Source organism: Lepus europaeus, chromosome 5, assembly GCF_033115175.1.
Source record: "Lepus europaeus isolate LE1 chromosome 5, mLepTim1.pri, whole genome shotgun sequence".
Taxonomy (NCBI): Eukaryota; Metazoa; Chordata; class Mammalia; order Lagomorpha; family Leporidae; genus Lepus; species Lepus europaeus.
Window position 1 is genome coordinate 95008224 of NC_084831.1, and position 14569 is coordinate 95022792.

The 14569-nt window shown below is 36.8% G+C and overlaps 1 protein-coding gene and 1 pseudogene across 1 annotated transcript in view; both read left to right on the top strand.

Annotated features, from left to right (window-relative positions):
* Positions 1-14569, top strand: part of SLC30A7 (solute carrier family 30 member 7) — a 92642-nt gene that overhangs the window by 39979 nt on the left and 38094 nt on the right. The gene's annotated exons all lie outside the window — the stretch shown is intronic.
* LOC133761227 (U2 spliceosomal RNA) lies at positions 11854-12066 on the top strand (annotated as a pseudogene).

Genomic DNA, 14569 nt, shown 5'->3' on the forward strand with positions numbered 1-14569 from the left:
TCTGGCTGCTGTGTGGATAATGGATTGTAAGGGGGCACAAGTACAAACAGGCAGATCAGCTAGAGAGCTATTACAGTGGACCAGGTGTGTGGCCATGGAGGCTTTGTCTAAAATACTAATCTTAGAAATGGAAAAGATGCAGATAAAGTTAGAAAATGCTGCAGGAACAAAACTAATAAGATACACTTGTGGATATGAGTCAAGGTTGAATGAAAGATGAGACTCAAGGTTAATTTCTAGAGTTTTTACCTGGGCAACTGAATGAATGAAAGAAAGGTGTTATTACAGAAGTAGAGAAGATAAAGAGTACTTTTTTTTAAATTTTAGACAGTGACTGCAAAAGTTCTGTTTTAGTTGTAAGTTGAAGCTCTCTGATTAAACATTTACAGTAGTACTACTCTTATGCACGATTTTGCATTCCATGATTTTAGGTACTTCTGTCAACCTTGGTCCAAAAAACATAATATGAAAAATTTTGGAAATAAATAATTTGTAAGTTTTCAGCTGTATGCTGTTCTGAGTAGCATGATGAGATTTTGTGTTTTTGCACTCCATCCCAGCAGAATGAGAATTGTCCCTTTGATCAGTGTATCCATATCCATCAGTGTATATGTGATCTGATCATTCGTCACTTAATAGCTGTCTCAGTTATCAGATCACGTGTCATGGTATTGCAGTGCTTGTGTTCAAGTAACCCTTATTTTATTTAATAATTGGCTCCAAAGCATAAGAGTAATGATGCTGGCGATTTATTTATTTTCTTGTAGTAGTTCTATTTTATTATTCATTATTGTTGTTAACTTTGTAGATAATTTATAAATTAAACTTTGTCATACATAGGTAAGAATGAGCAAAAATTATATATATATATATAATATATGGTTTGGTACTATCCACAGTTTCATTCTTCTACTGGGGGGACTCTTGTATATGGAGATCTCAAATAGACTATACAGATATGATATTCTTGGAGGTAGTCAGCTGAGCATAAAGGATTGAAAGATTTAAAGACATGGAGTGTTCTCATCTCTTCCCTTCGCGTGGAGAATATCCTTCAGATGATAACCCTTCCTCCTGAAACTGATTTAGCTTTGGGATCCCTTTCAATATAATGCTTCAAGAAGACACACCAGCTGACAATCAGCTTTAAAGTTTTTTCAGTAGTGCTTATAAATATATAGTTTCAGGCTAATTGTATTTCCTTTTATTACTGTTAAACTAAATTTTTTATTATTTGCTCTTTTTTCTTTTTTTCTGATAACCAAAGTGATTGTCAAAAATTCTAATATAATTGAAATGTGTAACTGATCTACTGAAATGCTCTCATAATCCCATCCCTTGAGAAAAATAGAAAACTTCAAGGTAGGCCGGTGCCACGGCTCAATAGGCAAATCCTCCGCCTGTGGCGCCGGCACACCAGGTTCTAGTTCCAGTCGGGGCACCGGATTCTGTCCCGGCTGCCCCTCTTCCAGGCCAGCTCTCTGCTGTGGCCCGGGAGTGCAGTGGAGGATGGCCCAAGTAGTGCTTGGGCCCTGCACTTGCATGGGAGACCAGGAGAAGCGCCAGGCTCCTGGCTTCGGATCAGCGTGGTGCGCCGGCTGCAGCAGCCATTGGAGGGTGAACCAACCGCAAAGGAAGACCTTTCTCTCTGTCTCTCTCTCTCAGTGTCCACTCTGCTTGTCAAAAAAAAAAAAAAAAAACAAAAACAAAAAACACAACTTCAAGGTATCTTAGTCATTTAACAAATGCTTTAGTGCCCACTCTCTGGCAAGCAGTAAACAGAATAGACGAATGCTCAACCCTCATGGAGATTACATTTCAGATTTATTTATTTTTATTTGAAAATTAGAGCTACAGAGAGAGGGAGAGACAGAGATCTTCCATCCACTCCCCAGATTGCCGCAACAACCAGGGCTGGCCAGTTGGAAGCCAGGAGGCAGGAGATTCATCTGGGTCTCCCATGTGGGTGGCAGGGGCACAAGGACTTGGGGTATCTTCCAGGCACATTATCAGGGAGCTGGATCAGAAGTGGAGCAACTGGGAATGGAACCAATGCCCATATGGGATTCTAGAGCTATATGCAGACTTTTCTGGCTGTGTTCCAGTGCTGGCCCCTGGGGATTACATTTCAATAGGGGAAACAGTCAATAAAGGTAGACGAATATGCAAATATGTTATGTGATGTCTGTTGGTGACAAGTGCCATAAAAGGAAAGCAAGAAGATTGCTATTGTAGAAGGGCTTGGAGAGTCGTCTGCATATGGCGATATTTGAGCCGACATCTCAGTGGTGAAGATGAAGGCCAGAAAAAGAGCATTCCTGGTAGATGATGTTTCAAGTATAAACATACTGAGGCAGGGGCATGTTTAACATGTTTGAGAAAAAGCAAGAAAAGGACAATATAGCAGGAGGTCATTGAGCAAGACAGAGGGATGTATGTAGGTGTGTGAGTTCTGGAGACAGATTGGAGTAGAAGATATAACTTGCTGTATTTAAAGCCATCATGTTGGATGAGTTTGCCAAGACAATAAGTATTCAGAAACAGAGAAGAGGTCTGAGATCTGAGCACTGGTGGAAAGTGAGGAACAGGAGGCAAAGAAGAGTAAAGTATAGCGGCCAGTGAGCTGGGAGGACAGACTAGAGCACACAGTGTTTATGGAAGCCATGTAAAGAAGGTATTTCAGAGAGGAATAATCACCCCTGTGAAGTGCTTCTGGGACTGTTAATTGGTAATGTAGCCCAGACACTCAGATACTGAGAAGGAAAATCTGATCAGAGTAGTTTCAAGAGAGAAAGGGAGGGGAGGAAATGAAGATAGCAACTGCAGTCAGCTCCATTTCAAAGCCTTTTGCTGTAAAGAGGAGCATTGTGATTGCTTGGCAGCACCAAGAGCCCACTTTGAGGTTTGTGGTCATGAATTTAAAGTGAAAACAACCACACAATTGCATGTTTTTCTACAGTTTTGTTCAGCCACGTGGTAAAAAGTATGGAATTGACAGAGAATTGGATTTAATAGGTTTGGGGGTTTGTCAGGTGAGAACTGACAGAAAGAGGCAAGGCAGGGATTATGCTGATTGGGAGTTTAGATTTAAAGGTACTGATATTTACCTTAAAAAGATAATAGGGTCAGGGAAAAGAAGTTCTGTGTGGGGAGAAGTATTAGAGTGGCAGTAATAAAGAAAAGTGATCCAGAAATAGGAAGGGTTGTTAGACTGTAGACGATCTGAGTTGAGATTTTAAAGTCTAAGGTATAATTATAGGGGCAGAAGATAAGATCATCATGTGGAGGGCAAGTTGGATAGATGGTCTACATGGATACTTAAATCCAGAGTAATGAAAAGGGTGGGGCTGGAAAGGTCATAAGCTTGTTGCTAAACTCTCCAGTGACTTTATGTAGGATCTCTGTCTTTAATGTGCTGTACACTGTTATTTAATGCTATAACTAGTACTCCAACGGTAGTTTTTTCACTTTGTGTTGCTATATGGGGCAAACTGTTGAAATCTTTACCTAATATATACTAAACTGATCTTCTGTATATAAAGAGAATTGAAAATGAATCTTGATGTGAATGGAAGGGGAAAGGGAGCGGGAAAGGGGAGGGTTGCGGGCGGGAGGGAATTTATGGGAGGGGGAAGCCATTGTAACCCATAAGCTGTACTTTGGAAATTTATATTCATTAAATAAAAGTTTAATAAATGAAAAAAAAAAAAACTCTCCAGTGACTGATGATACCATCAAGAATTGTAACCCTGGAATAGTCTGATAGCTGTTTGCCCAGGAGGTAGTGAGAACAGTAATGTAGGTGTAGTCGTGGTAAGCAAGGAGGATACCTGTCATACCACAAGCCACAGCAGTACATGGAAATACTAAGACAGTAGACTCCTTAACAGTGTACTTGGGAAGATGGTCCCCTTGAGGGACAGCCAGTTTTCAGGTAGAATATGAACATGCTAACATTGTTGTGTTCATCAGCTAGATAAAGTAAATGTGATACAGTATGGAAAACTATTCAGCCATAAAAAAGAATGAAATCCTTTCTTTTGCAACAAAAGGATACAAGTGGAAACCATTATGCTTGGTGGAATATGCCAGTCCCAAAAAGATAAATAACATATGTTTTCTCTGATATGTGGTAGTTAATATAGAATACAAAAATGTATGGGAATGAATGGACAATTTTGATTTGATTGTTTTTAGTCCTTGTTATACTCCTATGAAACTGTGGTCTTTCTACTTATTACTTGTTAAATATTATGGTGCATGAAGCCTGTGATTATAGAGTAGATTGAAATCGTGTTTTTTGCAAAAATTAAAAAGGAAAGGAAGAGGGAGAGAGAGAAAGGGAGGACAAATGGTTACCTTGTTAGAACTGTACCTATGAAATACATGAAACCTGTTCTCTTTTATATTAATTTTTTAAAAAAGACAGGATTTCATGAGAACTGCATATTTAAGGGTAGTTTTTAAAAAATTTTATTGACAAACCTGATACAATGCAGAAAAAATAACTAACAGTATTTCTTTACAATCAATTTAGGAATCTATACATATAAATTTAGCTTCTCTATATATTGATTGTTAAGATTGGTCGGTGTCAGTATTCACAGGTTCCAGATGAAAGATAATAATATGGCCATTATTTTCATAAAGTTTGGAGATCATTTGTTAGGTAGCAAAGGAATAATTCAGCTATAAAAACTGAAAGGTACACAGCAGAACTTAAGAATGGTTCATTCTTGTAAAAAGTCAATATGTATAACATGTATTTCTTTTTACCCATAAGAGAGAAAAATTTAATGTGCATATGCATGTGTGTGTGTGTGTGTGTGTCTGGACTAATTTTTAAATTATGCTTCTTTCTAATTTCTGTCAGATAAACCTACATTTCTGACTTATTCTTTAGCAAACATAAGTTTTCTAAATGGAGTGCCATTTAAAAAAACAGTAGCTCCAAAATACAAAATAAAGAAATTCCAGTACAGTTTATTTTCCTATTAAGAAAGCAAACTTAATTTACTTTAACTTTCACATAATAAAATATTTACAAAGAAATCACTCTGAGATGTTTTTCAGGTTGGTTAAGTTTTTCCCATCAGCCAAAACTGATTTTAGGAAGTAGATGCAAATTCTTTAAGACTTCACAAAATAGAGTATGAACAAGTAATTTTCCCACCCTTAATTCATGTGTCCATTACCAGTTCACCAACAGCAAGAGAAATAATGGCATTCTTTATATATTCTCTGATTCTAATATTGCTCAACAGAACACGTGCCTTAGAAATGTATGTCTGTCACTTCTAGGCTGCCCAGTGTTCCATTTGCACTTTCACAGTGAAAGTGATTTCATAGAAAAAGATAGTTGTTCTCTCAACATTTTCCAAGACAGGAAAAGGGTGATAATAAATTTCTGAGTAAAACTGGGTTGAACTGTGATAAATTTTGTTTCCCAGTGAATAGTAGGGAGGTTGAGTGTAACAACGAGCGTGTAATTTGTTACTTTCAGAAAATATAGGTCTTCTAAGAGATTTCAGATTGGTTTTGCTCCTTCCCCCTCCTCATTAGTAAGGTGAATTTGAAGTGAAAGTCAGTCTGTAACTTACAATGCTGAAATCTGAGTAATTACCTGTAGTGTTGAATCTCACTACAACTTAAAAGGGATGCCATTTACATAGATCTATTTTTTTTCTAAATTCACTTAAAAGGAGTACCTATGCTTGATAGAAAATAAAAGGTACAAACAGGATATGGAAATGTGACATTTTTGAAGCCTTGCTGAATTTTCTTTTAATTACTTTTCACCAGTTACTATCCTGTACTTTTTTATATACTCATTTTTAAATATAAAGAAAAGCTTCTTTGGCAATAGTCCTTGTTAGACAAAAAGAATTTTTCAGCATTTCTTATATTAAAGGCCAAAACAAGCCATTTCTAGTTGCAACCTAAGGTATATGCTTTAGAAAATACAAGTAATGGTCATGAATAGAGATATGAGATAGAACAGGAAGTAATGAAAAATTATTAACATGAAATTCTAAATCATAAGTGATCTTCATTATTGATAAATACAGTATTTGAACCAGTTACTGATTTTTATAAATCTTGTTGATTTCATGGTTAAGGAGGTAATTATTTGTGGACTCTATTAAGTAAAATGTATGCTTTTCTTTTTTACCATGTAGGAAGCTTTACTGTATCTTCAGATAGTCATATATGGGAACTTAGAGAGATTTTTTTTTTTTTCAAAAATGTTTTTGGGTGTTCCCTAACAATTTCCTTTGTGGTTTGCCTTTCAAGTGGTTATAATTTATGAACTATAGTTTTGGGGACTAAGATAAAGGTAAATAGCCAAGATTGTAACTTGTTTCTTACATGAATATCCATTATTATAAATCTGAGCATATTGAAACGTTATTGAAGAGCAGTTGCATTTTTAAAATCATATGTAAACCATCATAGTGAGAGCATTTGCAGATACTGACTATTCTCCACTGGTCTTAACTAACTTCTCACCTCAGTGATTTTTATTGAACCACCTGCTTTCTCCCTTAACACTTTCTTAGATTTTGGAGATACAGTTACAGGCTTTAATTCACTTCTTAACAACCACCCATATAACACCCATAAATGTATCTTAAAATCCCTTACTTAAGCAAAACACCCATTCATTTCCTCTCCTCTGTTATTATCACACACACACACACGCACACACATGCACACACACGCACACACACGCACACACACAGAGAATTCACAAGTATACCTTAATTGTCAGTGGTTTTAAAGGATTGCAGCAGCTAGTTTTAGGAATTGCCTATTTCAAGGGTGGGATTACCTGCCGGCCAATGGAAGTGGGTGTCATTTGAGACTCGCTGATTTTTTTTTTCTTTTAAAAAAACACTACTTATACAATTACCATACTTAAATGAGAGTTTAATGCTATTACACTCTGATCCACTATAGAACCTAACTACTTTTTGCATTGTTTCCTATAAAAATGATAGTTTTCAAACAGTTAACTTGAAAATACCTTAAAACACATCCATGGGTAGATTAGAAGTCCCTTTAACTCCATATAAAGAGTTTATTCATAACTGAGGGGGTACTCTAATCACAAATCTGAAGTGGTTATTTAGATGCAAAACGAAGTCCTCTAAGATACCATCTGCCTATCTAAGTTGTTCAGGAATCCATTGCTAAAATCATGTATCTCCTTTTGAACAAGAACAATGTAATTTTTCCCCTTTTATCCTAAAGCAAAAAGCTCCATAAAATGTCAAGTGAAAAATGCTACTTATGCATTTGAATAAAGAAACCGAAGTAGAGTCTGAGACTTTAAATAGTTTTGGATTCTTACAGTGAAATAGATAACCATGATCAAAATAATCATTAGGCCAGTGCTGCGGCTCACTTGGCTAATTCTCCGCCTGCGGCACCGGCACCCTGGGTTCTATTCCCAGTTAGGGCGCCAGGTTCTGTTCTGGTTTCTCCTCTTCCAGGCCAGCTCTCTGCTGTGGCCTGGAAAGGCAGTGGAGGATGGCCCAAGTCCTTGGGCTCTGCACCTGCCTAGGAGACCAGGGAGAAGCACCTGGCTCCTGGCTTCAGATCGGCGCAGCGCGCAACTGTAGCAGCCTTTTGAGGGGTGAACCAACGGAAGGAAGACCTTTATCTCTGTCTGTCTCTCTCTCTCTCTCTCTCATTGTCTAACTCTGCCTGTCAAAAAAAAAAAAGTCATTAAATTATATTTGCTTTTTTTGTTAAAAGTAAAATTTATGGATCAGTAGCAGAGTGTGCTATTTCTAATTTAAGTCCAACTCTACCATTTTTGGTTTTTGTTATGTTTAAATTGTAGCTTTCCTAATGAAATACTGTGTAATCATAAATGACTTTTTTGAAGAATAAAAGCTAAAATGAAGGGAAAAAAAATCACAATATTATTCCTTTTTCCATGGAAGTTTTAGAATTGTTAGTCCAATAAATAACTACTTAATATGGCTGTTTTTTCATTTGCAACTTATATTTCTTTTACAAAGAAAGTAAATAATAAATTAATGGTGTAATATAACTAGCATATACATTAGTAGTACTTTAAAGTTTGACAGTGGTATCATGTGCAGTTTTTTTGATTAAAAATCAAATTTGTTTTTCCTTTTTCTCTTCTAATTTACAGACTTTACCATGTTGTAGTGTGGAATTACTTGTTTTGTGTAGGTTCACTTCTGAATTAAGTAAACTTACTGGGGATGTGATGCAGTGAAGTGTAATGCAAGAGTCTCATCAAGTAGGATGAGAACTAGACCTGGACACAAATAAAAAGAATACCAAGCTAGACTGTAAAAATAAACAAGGCACAGTATAAGTATAAATGACAACTTTATCCAAGGCCCCATGTTCTAGAAACTATTGATGCCTTACTCATACTTACATAGTAAATCTGTTTTGATCAGAGTGCCCTTATCTGCTCCTAATCTGTCATTTGGCCCTATTTCCCATAGTAGTTCCCATATGACCTGTCTCCCTTTATTTTAGCTTTTTCACTTATTTTTGATGGATGTGCCCTATACTCACTTTGCCCACAGTATTCTTATTTGGCATGGCCTTCTTCATCTGTTTTCCATTGCAGACCTGACAGTTCTTTAAGGCTCAGCTCTAGTGCTGATTCTTCCATGCAGCTTTTTCTTCTATTCTAAACTATTTGTTTATAGATCAAATTGCCATCTTCTTAAAGCTCTCTATATAGTAGTAGGTCTCTGTACATGAATCTCTATGCATGAATCTCATTCAGCTTTGCATTATTGTGCTTTGTGTACAATGTAGAATTCTGGTGAGCTAGATTGGGAATCAGTTGGCTTGGTTATAGTTCTGGCTCTGTGACACTCAACCTTCTGTACCCTCTGTTCCCTGATGGTTTGTTGGGTTCTCTTCTAATTTTCATGATTGTATGATTAAGTACCTCTTTTTATTTTTTTAAGATTTATTTATTTGAGAGGTAGAGTTAGCAAATGCAGGGAGGGAGAAACAGAGAAAGATCTTCCATCTGCTGTTTCACTCCTCAAATGGCTGCAATGACTGGAGCTGGGCAGGTCTGAAGCCAGGAGCTTTTTCTGGGTCTCTCACGTGGGTACAGGACCCAAGCACTTGCATTACCTTCCACTGCTTTCCCAGGCCATAGCAGACAGCTGGATCAGAAGTGTAGCAGCCAGGACTTGAACCAGTGCCTATGTGATGCCAGCGCTGTAGGTGTCAGTTTTACCAGCCAGGCCACGGCGCCAGCCCCTAAGTACCTCTTCATAGACTGTTTTACATATGATATCTGTAACATGTTCACCTAAGGCTAATAATAGAATATAGGAAAACACAAAATGTAGTCTATTTTAAGGGTGTAGAATTAGGAATTTATCAGGACCTAATAAGCGGTACTCATTCAGTAGGGATATTTATAGATTATACTTACTATATGAATGCTTATATAGCTAATTTTTATTTAGCATTTTTATCTAGTCTTAATTTATTGACCTTCCCAGCCTTGCTAAGGAGAAATTAATCAATGCTAAAAGTAAATAAAAATCTGTTACTGACTACAGAATGTAACTATATGCTCAATGTAGGATGCTGTTCAATTGCAAATTTATGCCTATAGTAGCATCTGATGCTGTGATTTTCTATTTGTAGCTCATATTTTAAACTATTTGTGCTTTAAAATATTTTGATCAAAATCTTTATACTGTAAGTTTAGCTCATTTGATTCATGGAAATATCCTTTAGGTTATCTAGTTATTAAAGATAGTTGTCATCTTGGTCAGTCAAATTGACTGTCAGAAAAACTACTTTATGCAAAGAAAATCTTAATTTTCCTGCTGAGTGAATGGGTTCTCTTCCTGATGACCACCATTTTCCTTTTGAATACAAAACCCAGGTTCTTCACAAAGCCTCCCTCCTCCCTTTTTTTTTTTAAACATCATTTATTTATTTATTTAAGAGGCAGAGTTACAGACAGAGAGGGAGAGACAGAGAGGTCCTCCATCCTCCTTCCCCAAATGGCCACAACAATTGGAGCTGGACCAATCCAAAGCCAGGAGCCAGGAGATTCTTCTTGTTCTCCCATGACAGTACAGGAGCCTAAGCACTTGAGCCGTCTTCCACTGCTTTCCCAGGCCATAAGCAGAGAGCTGTACTGGAAGAGGAGCAGCCACGATACGAACCAGCACCCATATGGGATGCCGGCACAGCAGGCGGATGCTTAGCCTACTGGGCTACAGTGCCGGCCCCTACAAAACCCTCTTTAAAGGTGTGCATTTTAATACCTTTTTATATGAGTTTGTTTAAGCTTTTGTAAACAAAACTAGTTGTTTTTGGCATTTTGTTAAAGTTTTTTAGAGCTCACAACAATTTAGTATATTTTAAAAATTTTTTTAATTTAACAGATTCAACATGATTTTTGTAGATAAAATTCTAGGAACATAATGGTATTCTCTTCCACTTTCCTGCCCTCCCACCCTCCTTCCTTCTCCCTTCCTATCTTTTTTATTCTTTGATTTTTGAGATAATATATTTTAAATTTACATTACAGTAAAAAGGCTTAATATCTCACCAAATAAGAAGTTTAGCAAGTAAAAAGCAAAAAGACCCTAGGTTAGTGGGAATATAGACAAGTGCTGTAAGCAATAATTGATTTAGAAAATGACCATTTCACTCATATATAGTAAATTTTAAAGTAATCACATATCAGTAAAACTATAGTCATATAATAATCTTAACCACTGGTTTGGCAAAAGTATAATACAAAGTTTACAAAACTATTTGCAGCAGTACTGATACATACAGACATTTCTTTCTTTTTTCGTTTTTTCTTTTTATATTTTAGCTCCCACAAATAAGGGAGAATATGTGGTACTTGTCTTTCTGGGTACTGTTTATTTCACTCAACATAGTGTCCTCCAGTTGTTAAATTTTTTATTTTATTTTTATGTGTTTGAAAAGCAGAGAGAGGGAGAGATCTATCCATTATTGGTTCACATTCAGATACAACATCTGGAACTAGGCCAAAAGGAGGCCAATCTGGAATTCAAGTTAGGTCTGGGTCTCCCACTAGAGTGACAGGGACCCACTCAGTTGGCCCATTGTCTTTTGCCTCTCAGGGTATGCATTAGCAGGAAGTTAGAATTGGAAGCAGAACTGGGACTCAAGCTATGGCACTCTGATATGGAATGAAGGCATCCCAAGTGATGTCTTAGCCACTGCCCCAAATGCCAAACTTTAGTTTTTCAATAAAACAGTGGTTTCAAATTAAAATAAGTCTTGAAGGATAGGCATGAACTGTACGGCTATTTGTATGCCAAGTCACTGCAACTTCCTGTTGTTTACCATATTCTAGAATAAAATCCTAAGTCTTGAAAATGTCTTCTTTGATTATCGATAGGCAAGTTTTTGCATGGCAAAGCTGTATCAATAATGCTATTTTATTGTTGTTTCTATAATATCTGATGTAAATAATTTATTATTATTATATCATTATAAATGATTGGAAACATCTCTGGATTCATCAGTATGTCGGGTATATTTTGTCTTTCACAGTTTTTTCCACTATTTGGTAAAATATGTCACCTGCAATTTTATGAATTTTCTCAAGTAGTGTCTGAATAGAGTGATGAAGTTGCCATGGTAGATTTGGTAACTAATTTGTTTTTGCTCTTACCTATACATTGGCTAATATTGCTATAAAATGTGGTTTGTAGCTATCTCAGTGAGCTATAATACTTCTGAGGTTTTAAAAGCCAACTTTGCTGAAATGTTTAAAGCTATTTACTTTTTAAACAAATCCTCCAAACTTATCTGTTTTAAGAAGTTAATGGTTTTATCGCTTCTCGGCCTTTTGGCTAAGATCAAGTGTAGAAATTAATGGTTTTATTTTACAATCTCTTTATTAGTTAGTATTGGGGAAACTGTAGAGGAATAGAGAAATTATTAATAAAACTATCATTCCACCCATCCCATAATATTTCTAAAGCCAGAATATTCCAATGTGGGTCAGGACAGCTTGTCTCTAATACTCTTCTTTGCCCTAAACAGGAATTATGTAAGACAGGGAAGGCACAGAACTGTATCACTCAATTTTATGATGCTTTTATTAAAAGCTTATTAGATATCAGTATTTGAAATTAGGTTTTCTTCTTTTCTTTACTTGCTATCCAAAAGATTTCTAGACCCTGGCACAGTTTACTACAGTAATATTTTGAATGGGTAAAATATATGTTTTTCTTGTGTCGTGTGGCTAACGGGTAGTTATGAGATGCGAGGGGAACAGTGGAGAATGGCTCCTGTCTCTGCCCTTCAGCTCCTGGCAACCATCATTCTACCTTCTGTCTCTGTATAAGTGGGGAAGAGGACCATTAGTACACACAGGTTGGGAGTAGAGCCATTGGTGGTAGAGTAGAGGTTATGATTACAAAGGAATGAGGCCCAAGTGCACTAGACAGGGCCTAGAACAAAGGACAGAGTCATTATTAGAGGAGCTAAGAAAGGTGCTGTCTAAGCTACAAGTAATTTTTCTGATTGAGAGGCAAATAGAACCTGATAGAAGGGGCTTGATAATAATCTGTTGGGCTTTAGGCCTTGTAAATTCAGAGGCCCAGACCAATCTATCTCTTCACATGGGGTATATCCTAAGGGAGGTGTGAACCTCCTAGGGGAAGGCACTCTGTTGACTTTCATTACTTGGCTGGCCTGGGAGGAGAGCTGGCCAGGTAAAGGCAGGTGGCATCTTTACAGTTCTGTCTGCAATGTTGCTGACCCTACTTGACCATCCCCTCAGCTGCAGTGGTCACTTTGGAAGTTGGGCTGAGTGAAGGGCTTTTCAGCTTAGAGCCAATAAGATCTGTGGCTCTGACCTGGGCATCCTTCGACTCCAGGGCAGGTCCATTTCCAGTGATCCAACTCTTATTGCAAAAAGAAAAAAAGTAATCTTTTCATTCTTCAATTTTAATACTCATTGTCTTATTTATGAGTAATTAATTTCAAACTTTGCACAAGGATAGAGCCTACCTACACTTAAATTACTCTGCATTTTGCTTGAACAGCCATATCTGTACCTCAGCAACTAAATATTTTAATGAAATCAACATCCAAGTTATGTGGCAGTTAGAAATCAACCTTGGGAAACTCAATAAAAAATACATACATTTCACAGAAATGCTTTTTAAAAACTCTTTTTGGGTAAACAAATAAGGATTCTTTTCTGTTGCTTTTTATCTTATGTTGGGTTTGCACCTAACAAACATGTGACTTTGGAAGTCAGCACTAAGTATAGGCCCAGAATGGAAATTAGGTGTCAGGGATTTATTTCTGGTCATGTTTTGAACATACCAGTCAGCTCTCAGATGGCAGAAAACTTGCACATTGTAAGCTATCACTGCCTCTTTCCAAGGTCTTCTTGGGTCATTTTTGCTATTCATAGTTTTCTGAGCCTTTTCATTTCTTTCTGTGGTCAAGCTTACTGTAACACTTTGAAGATTAGGACTGATCGTATCTCCTAACATTAGGACTTTCCTGTAGGCAAAAGTGCTTTGGGATAACCAGCAAAGCCATTTTTATGACTTCATTGGAGGCAGTGACGCAGACTGGTGAAGAGCATTCCCAGTGGAGCCAAACTGCCTGTGTTTAAGAGCTGCTTTTACTGTGTGACCTTGGACAACAAGTCACTTAAACTCTTTATGCCTCAATTTTTCATCTTTAAACTAGGAATAATAATACCTATGGTAATTTGTAGTATGTGATTTAAAAGGGTTACATGTAGAAAGTCTTGAACGTTGCCTGCCGGCCCCTCTTGCCTTCCTTCCCATAGGCAGCGGACATTTAAACTAGATAAACGTAATTCAGCTCAGATTTCTAATAGTTTTTTGGAACTAGAGATTAGTTAGCACTGTAGTTGCTAACTTTACTGACTTTTTTCTTCCTTTTTTTTTTTTTTTTTTTTTTACTGACTTTGAGGATTTTTTGTTCTGGGCTAAAGTTTATGGTGTTTGAGGCCACCTAAATGATAATTAATGTGATTTTGAAAGTCTTAATAAATATTTCTGTTGTTTTTCTGAACAAAATCCTGTTTGGCCACTGCTGTACTTTTTAAATGCAGATTAGTAACAGAGCTTCATCTCCTTCCTGTGCCTATCCTAGTACTGCCACTGCTTTCAGCCAGTGACAGATACAGATACAGTAAGAAGGCTCCTCCATTTCTCATAATCTTTTCAACCCAAGTGTTACCATATTTACTATAAGTAACATGAAGTCATTCCTGCCTAACCTCTCAATGCTGTGTGCATTTTGTGGAGTTTTTTGCCCTCTTACCTCAGTGATTCCAGTCCTTTCCCATTTTAAGAACTTTTTTGATTTCAATTACTGATTTCAACTTCATGAAAATGAAGAAAACACTTTAAGCTGACAAATTGTACAACAGAAATTCAGGATGCTGATTGTTCCTTCTCAAGTATAATTCTTTCTCATATGTTTGAGTAGAGGATACTATACCTTGCTTTCTGTTTATTATTATCTTTTTTGGAAGTGACTGTTTTGCTATTTA